Source organism: Bos indicus x Bos taurus, chromosome 16 (genome assembly GCF_003369695.1).
Source record: "Bos indicus x Bos taurus breed Angus x Brahman F1 hybrid chromosome 16, Bos_hybrid_MaternalHap_v2.0, whole genome shotgun sequence".
Classification (NCBI taxonomy): domain Eukaryota; kingdom Metazoa; phylum Chordata; class Mammalia; order Artiodactyla; family Bovidae; genus Bos; species Bos indicus x Bos taurus.
This window is the reverse complement of record NC_040091.1, coordinates 49,648,580-49,657,239: the sequence shown is the minus strand read 5'-3', so window position 1 is coordinate 49,657,239 and position 8,660 is coordinate 49,648,580.

Below are 8,660 nucleotides of genomic sequence, written 5' to 3'. Positions count from 1 at the left end.
TAAATGATCAAGTTTGTCCATGGCAGGGAGTGGAGTGGGGCCGGGGCGGGTGTGCCTGGTCATCCCAGCCGGGCCCTGCAGCTCCACCTCTCCTTCTTTCAGGCTGGGAGAGGACTAGATGCTTTATGTTAGAGCGGGAGTGAGGTGGTGGCCTGCTGTGGCCTTGAAGGGCATGCCCACCTGCTGGACATCAGTGGGCTAAGGGGCATGTGCCATTCCCGTGGGATACAGGGGTATGTATTGCAGAGGTGCAGGGTTCATACCATGTGTGTCTCAGAACTGGACCACGTGGAGCTTGAATAAAGCTCCTGGTCTGCAGACTCCACCTGGGTCTCTGCCCCACCCTCAAGTGGACCACCACCCCTGAGATTTGGGGTCCCTGCCCAGGGCATGGGGAGGGGTCTGGCCCTCCAGGGGTGGGGCATTGTGCCAGGGTGTCCTGGGCTGGATCCCTGCCCTGCTGACCTCTTCCCTGGAACCATGGTCATTGCCCAGTCTACTCCCTCAGCCTCTAAGGACAAAGAAGACCCTCTGTCTTCTGGGGCCACCCTGAGCCAGGCCTCCTAGGGGGAGCCTCCTGTCTCTGGGAGCTCCCTATGGTGCCCACGATGTGGGTTCTGAGCCAGAGCGACATTGTCCCCAGTTCATGGCAGAGCGTTCCTAGTGTGACCCTGCTGGCCCAGGGACCCTGCAAAGGACACACCAGGAATTGGGTGGGGGTGGGCTGGTGCCTCTCAGCAGTGGAGGCTGGCCCTAACCTCCCTCGTTCCCTTTCCACCCCTGTGGTGACCGCCCAACATTACTGAGCAGAGCAAGGACTGCGGCTCCCCCAGGTACCTCTTCGTGGACCCCTCAATCTGCCCCCATCTGTTCCCCATGATTAGAGCCCCCTCCTCCCTTGGCAGCAAGGCTGAGAAGTCAGGAGTCCTGGGCCCAGCCCGTGTCCCGCACTGAACCGGTATGGGAGGGGACGCGGGGTCACAATCTTAAAGGGAGTGTGGCCCCAGGCTCCTTCCCCTGGCCCGCTCCTCCCCTGCTCCCTGACTAAAGCCCATCCAGGAGAGACCAGGGCATAGATCTGGGGTTTGCTGCCCCCTGGTGTCTCCTGGCCTGGTCCTGCCGCCTGGAAGTGCTGGGCTCCCAGAAGGTAAGGGGCTCTGAGTTCCCTTGCTTCTCAGCAGAGGTGGAAGTGGAGGTGGAGGGTCCCTGGGCCCAAGCCTGCCCCAGGCCCGGTGTGGACAGACAGCCAGGGGCTGCCCCCGCCTGGGTGGGGCTTCAGTCAAGCTCTGGAAAAGGGGTGGGCTATGCAGAGAGCAAGCAGAAGTCAGAGAAGGTGGTCAGCGGGCAGAGGTGGTGACCACAGCAGCAGGCAGCAGCCTTGTGGATGGCGCCGCTGCCTCTGTGCCTGGAGTGGCTCCAGATGATGGGGTTGTGAGCCATCTCCCACCCCAATGAAAGTTTCCACCTCTGAGCCCCCTGCTCCACGCTCAGGGCTCCAGTTACTCCCCCTACCAGCAGGTCACTCCTCTAGGGGAGGGGGCAGCCACCAATGGGCCATCCCTCTGCCCCATTCCTCAGCATCTAGTAGGTGTTTAATAAATGTGGGTTACACAGAGCTTGGCTTCCTGGAGGCCTGAGGAGCCTGGACTCAGGGTAAGGCCCGCTGGCTCAGAGCCCTCCTGTTTCCCTATCAGAGGCGGGCAGAGACTCTCAACTGTGCAGCGGGTGACTGCCTGGTCCCTGGGCCCTGGAGGGCCCCCCTCCCCACCAGCCTATCTGGGAACCTTGGTCCAGGGACGGGGCTGGGGCCATGGACACGGTCCTCTGCTTCCAGGTCAATTGGGCAGTTGGTTAGCATGGCTGGCTGGAGAATCCAGGGAGCCAATCTGTCATGTGTCAGATATCTCAGCAGCAGAATATGGGGCATAGGTTGACCACATCCATGTCACAGGTGGTGGAGACTCAGGGCTGCCTCACAAGTGCTGCTCAAAACGACAAGAACCCGTGAGTTGGGGGTGGGGAGCCTTTCACCAGGCTGTGGCCAGACAACATTCCCCTCATGTCCCAGGTTTTCTTTGTGAAATGAAGCCCGTGACCACATTGAAACAAAGGAGACAGGCTGGGGGTGAGCATCTTTTTAATGTCCTGATATCAGTTTGGGGGAAGGACATGATCATGGTTCACATTTAAAAAGGAAACCATAGCTCCTGAAGGTGGACAACACCAGCTCCCAGGCCCCAGGGCCCCACCCTCCAGCATCACCTCCTGGAGGCAGTGATTCCTTTTTTCTGGCCAAGGAAGGAAGCTGGAGCAACACCCCGGGGTGGCATCTCAAAAGTGCAGGGTCCACAGCCCAGGAGCCTGGTCAATTGGCCAACTCTTCCTGCACGTAGTGTGCAGACCTTTAGTTCACATGCTTTTTATTTATATTCTTTTAGTTGAACGTTTTGTTTGGAGATAATTCACAGGGAATTGTGCGAAGCAACACGAAGGAGCTCATGCACCCTTCACCATCAGTAACACCTCACAAAACGTTAGCGCAGGGGGACTTCCCTGGCCGGCCAGTGGTTAAGAATCCATGCTTTCATTGCAGGGGTGAGGGGGCGTGGGTTTGACCCCTGGTCTTACATGCTGCATGGCACGGTTGGGGGTGGGGGGGCCAACTATAGTACAGGGATCAGATTGGGAGTGCTGATTGGGTCCAGATACAGAACATTCCAAAACCGCGAGGATCACTCCTGCTTTCTTTGCAAACAAAACATTATTGAATCATTAATTTCAGATTGTGATAAAACATACATACATACTTTAAGTTACCACCTTAGCCGTTTCTAAGTGTGTAATTCTGTGACCTTAAGGATATAAATATTGTTGTGCAGCCATCAGAACTGTCTCCAGAACTTTCTCATCATCTCTATAGAAACTCTGTCCCCATTGAGCACTCACTCCCCTTCCCCCTCTTCACCTGCTGTCTCTGTGGACTTGGCTGCTCTAGACGCTCACGTGACTGGAGTCATTCGGTGCTGGTCACTTGACGTCCACTTGTCACGTAGCATCGTGTCCTCAAGGTTCCTCCACACTGTGGCGGGTGCCAGAGCTCTGTCCCTTCTTCTGGATGAATGACCCTCCCTTGTATGGGGGTGCCATTCCTCCGTGGCTGGATTCCCGGGTGTCTTCCACCTTTTGGTGACAAAGGTGACTAACTCTGCTGTGCCATGTGAGTGTATGGAGCGCTGGACGTGGGTCCTGGGGGCAGGACTGCGCCTGATTCATTTCTGAATCCCACAGTCCAGTGCTGAGGAGTGAGGGCCCATTGTGGAGGGTGGGGGGTGGGGGGTGCAGCAGGCAATGAATACCTGACAAGGCTTCCTTCTGGGGTCAGTATGGAGCTCCCAGGGGTGTCCTGGTCACGTGGCCTTGACCAGCAGTGAATGTTAATCCATGTCCTCATCAGCCTTTTTCTCATAAAAGTGAAACATGCAGTTCCCAAAACTCAGAGCCTGCAGAAGAGGATAGAGGAGAAAGTGGAGGTTGTCTGTGGCAGCCCTTCCCCCTCCCCCATACTCCCATCCCTCCATCCCCCATCCCCAGATCCAGCAGCTTTATCAGGCAAAGGGGCCCATGTGGGTGCCTTCCCTGAAAAACGGTGTCCCTACCCAGGGGGATTTGATGAGGAGTTTTACAGCAATGGTTCAGGGGTGGGATTGCTAAGGATCAGGGTGCGGTCAGGGCCTGAACTCCTTTAATCTGGCCTCAGTTGCTCCCCTCCATTGTCCCCTTCCTTCCCTGATTAGCAACTGTCTGAATCTGCTCTTTGGAACTCAGGGAAGGTCATAGAGGCTGGAGTCTATTCCTTACAAACAAGAAATGGTGCACACAGAAAGGCTTTTGTGCCTGGGAGCCCCAGAGGCTCTGATAGGTTTCACTGTCAGGGACAGGGTAAGTCGATGATGGAGCATCTCAGTACATTCTGCTGAGCAGGTGGAACGAAGCTGGAGCTGAGGCTGAGGCAGGAAGGAGCAGCAGTCACTGCATCAGCAGGGTCACTTCTGTGGCCTGACTGCGATTGTGTTCCGTCTGCGGTCAGACCTGGTTGACGTGTCTTTGTGGGCACTGGCTGTGCTGTTGTTCTGTTCACTGGGAGAGCAACGAGGCGGGCAAGCAGCTATCCTTGGCCTCATTGGGTTTGTTCTGAGTCTCTGCTCGGTGCCAGGTGCTGGGGACACAGACAGCACTGAACAAGGGAGAAAGTTCGTGGCCCTCAGGAATTGCATTCTGCTCCGTGTCTGTTTGCCCTGAATCCCATCTACTCTGGATTCATGTGTTGAAGTGCTGACTCCCAGCGTGGCTGTGTCTGGAGACAGGCTCTCAGGAGGTGGGTAGAAGGGAGGGGCGCTGGTCCCCGGGGACTGGTGTCCTCCCGAGAAGAGAGACATGGGTGATGTGGGTGAGGATGTGGCAAGAAGACAGCCATCTGCGAGCCAAGGAGGGAGGCCTCAGGCCGACCCTGGACACCTTGATCTCAGACCTGCAGCCTCCAGACCAAACCCTCCAGACTCAGGTACACTGCCATGGCAGCCCTCACCATTAGCCCCGCCCACCTTCCAGGCAGGCCCCAGCCCCATCTAAGCATCCCTGATCTCTGTTACTCGTGATGTCTGCCTGCTCCCAGATTTCACATCAATGCTGTCATGCAGCCTGGCTCTTCACTCAGCATAGTGACTGCAGGGTTCCTCTGATGCTGTGTGCACCAAGATTCATTATCTTATTGCTGAGTAGGGTCCCATTGTACGAATATGCCACGCTTTGTGTCTACTCACCCATCTGGGTGGTTTCTGGCTCTTGGTGATTACTGGGGAAGCTGCTCTGAACTTCTGTAAACAAGTTCTGATGTGGATGTGCGTGTGGACTCGGTCGCTTCAGTCGTGTCTGACTCTGCCACGCTATGGACTGTATGTTGCCCTCCAGCCTCCTCCGTCCATGGGAACCTTCCAGGCAAGAATACTGAAGTGGGTTGCCATGTCCTCCTCCAGGGGATCTTCCCGACCCAGGGATCAAACAAACGTCTCAGGTCTCCTGCATCGGCTGACGGGTTCTTTACCACTAGGACCACCTGGGAAGCCCTCTGGTGTGGACACATCTTCTCATTTCTCTTCCTTTTTTACCCAGGAGGGGAATTGCCCGGTCCTGCGTTAGGTGTGTCTGTAAGTTCGTAACAACTTGCCAATCTGTGGCCCAAAGTGGCTGTTCCATGTTCCATTCACCCCTGGGAGTGTTGAGATTCCCAATGGCTCTGTGTGCTCCTCAGCATTTGGTCAGACGTTAATCTTGGCTGTTCCATTGGTTTCAGTTTGGGTTTCCCTGTTGACTCATGATGTTGCACCGCTTTGCCGGTGCTCTCTATGCATCTTCTCGGGTTTGAAGGATTTGTTCAAATCTCTGCAAATTGGATTGTCTTACTGTAACAGTTCCCTGGTGGCTCAGATGGTAAAGAATCCGACTGCAATTTGGGAGACCTGGGTTTGATCTCTGGGTTGGGAAGATCCCCTGGAGGAGGGCATGACAACCCACTGCAGTATTCTTACCTGGAGAATCCCCATGGACAGAGGAGCCTGAAGGGCTACAATCAGTGAGGTTGCAAAGAGTCAGACATGACTGAACGACTAAGCGCAGATCCTGTAACAGTTATATCTTTTGGCTCCAAGATATTAATGTATGTGATGTATGTTTTCCCTGCAGGTGGTGTGCCTTTGCTCCAGCCCCTCTGCAGGTTGGGCCATGGCCAGCAGCGTTGCCACCTGCTCCGGATCTCATCAAGAGTGGAGCCGGCCACAGTGCTTAGCGCACATTCTTCCTCATTGTACACCTTTCTCACCTTGTCTCCCGGACTCCCAGGGCTCCTATTCATCCTTCAGAGCCCTGCCTGGCATCTGCTGCCCAGAAGTGAGCCTTCACCACATGAAGCTACTTTGGCTTTTTAAAAAATTTTATTTTTAAAAAAAGATTTACTTATATTTTTGGCTGTTTCTGGGTCTTTGTTGCTGTGCACTGGGTTTGTCTAGTTGCAGCGAGTGGGGGCTATTCTACTTGCTGTGCGAGAGTTTTCCATTGAAGTGGTTTCTCTTGTTTTGGAGCATGGGCTCTAGGTGCTCAGGCTCAGTAGTTGTAGCTCGTGGGCTTAGTTGCTTCACGGCACACGGGATCTTTCCTGACCAGGGATTGAACCTGTGTCCTCTGCACTGGCAGCGGACTTTTGACCACCAGACCACCACAGAAGCCTTACTTTGACTTTTAGACTTCATTTCCTCACTAGACCATGAGCCCAGGAGGCCGTCCAAGGCCTTGCAACCCAATGCTGGGGTGTGGTGGGGAGGGGGCGGGGCAGGGGGAGAATGGTCCAGCCAGCAGTGTGGCTCCTTATTCAGGGTTCGACTCGCTGATGCGTGTGGGTAATGTTGGAGCAGTCCAAGAGCGAGTTGAAAAAGAATTTCTGGACACAGAGCATTTCAGAAGGGAGTGAGTTTATTAAGAACAAAGAGCAGAAATAATGTGGGCACCGCGAGCGCAGCAGGCTGACCTCTTGACAAACCAGGGAAAATGGACAGTGTTTGTGGGTTAATAGCCAATTGTTATAGCAAAATTCCTGCTGGATGGTTGGTGTTAGGTGATTGGTTGGGGAGCTACAGGGTGCTTACTGGAGTGGGCATCTTTGCCTAATGGGGAGTCAGGAAGCTCCTTAGTGATCATCAGGGGCTTTTGGCAACAGTTACAAAGGGGCTCAGTCAGTTTCAGAGGTGACCTTGGTTCTGGGCTCTGCTTCTGTGGTCTTGGGGGGAGGCCTCAACAGGTAAGTCCTGCTCCTTGCTGTGCCTCAGTTTTCCTACGTGCCCAGCATGGGCAGGGTGAATGAAATGATCTCTGAGGATGTATCAGATGTGGGGGGGATTCAAGATGTTGGGGTACCCCTACCTGGAGGAGCACCCCATGAGATGGGAGGACAGTGAAGGCATGGGAGGGAGCAGAAGAGGTGCTAGTGCCCCAGACCAGGCCCTAGGCCCCTGCCATACTATTGGGGTTCCAGAATATTCTAAAGCACTACTCAGAGTCCATCATGGCCAAGCCAAGGCTGCAGGGGGGTGCAGCCTTCCCTGGAAACACTGTGAAAATAGTGGGGCAGGAGCCCAATCTGATGTACCCTCCCAGGGGGATGAGAGCTGTGCTGGTGGGCATCTCATGGGGGCTCCCAAGCTGCTGGGTTGAATGCCCTCCACGCTGCCTCCAACCCCTGGAGTCCATGGGGCTGGAGGCCAGTCTGGGGGCCAACTCTGCCTCTGAACTCTGGGAAACTTTGCAGAACAGGAAGGTGGTCAATCCCTGCCCCACCCCCATGACTGAACCCCTGCCGTATCCCAGCCTCTCCTCCTCAGGTTCCCCTGGAAATGGAGTAGGTGGTGACCATGAGCACATGGTGGCTGCTAGCCAGTTCTACCAGCAGAACTCCTGCCTGGGGAGAGCTGGGTAAAACTGGCTGACCCATGTGCCTGCAGCCTGGGGATGTGACCTTCCCATGGAGTCCTGCCCTCCCAGCGTCCTGCTCTGTGGGAGGCGGGGCTCCTTACACCCTCCTTCTGCAGCCCAGAGGTCCCTGCCCCCAGGCCTACTCCCTGTCCATCTGAGGATTGCCAAGGAGCTGAGAAGTCTGGGTGGGGACAGCCCCAAGACTCATTGGACGGGAAGATCGGGGTTTGGGTCTGAGCACAGTTGGCTGGGGTTGCAGGGGAGACTCTGGGCAAGGCCTGTCCCTTTCTGAGCCCCATCTCCCCTTCAGCGAAGTGGAGCAAAACTGTCCAGTCCAGCCCTTTTCCAGAGACAGGTGGGGGTGGACACAGTGGGGAGCCCCTGTGGTCATCAGAGATGACTCAGTACACCATGCTGCAACTCACGAGTCCTCCGGTGGTCGGGAAGGAGCCACCCTCTGCAGAGCTGAGGGAAACAGGGTAAACAGCCAGAACCACAGCCTGGCCGAGGTGGGGACACGCACTGGGCACACTGCATGGGGGCTGCTGGTGCTTCTCTGGAGGACTGGTTACTGTTTCTGCAGAGTCTGAGACAGGTAAGGGGGAAGCCAAGCTGAGCTCCTTTGGTGGGCTCAGTGTTGTGGGGAGGAACAGGTGGGCTTTCGGGGGGTCAGAGCAAGGGGAGGCACGGATGACTTTTGGGGGTCACCTGCTTCTATAGGAACTCTGATGCATGACAGAGGGGGCAGGAAGCTGGTTCACTGGGTGAGGCAGAGGGGGGATCTGTGATTGTGGGGGGCCTCACCTCTCCACTTACATGCCCCTCCCCCATGTGGCTAATCAGTAAAGAGAACTTCTGCCATGCAGGAGACCTGGGTACAATCCCTGGGTCGGGAAGACCCCCTGGCGAAGGGCATGGCAACCCACTCAGTATTCTTGCCTGGCGAATCCCGTGGACAGAGGAGCCTGGCGGGATACAGTCCATGGGGTCGCAGAGAATCAGACTGAGTGACTAACACTCACTTTCACTTTCCCTCCTTTGGCCTGGTCAGCTCCTGCCGCCCACACAGGCTGTACCCCTCCCAGCCTGACACTGGTCTCCCCACCTCTCCCCTGAGCATAGCCTGCACCTGACTCTGAGCT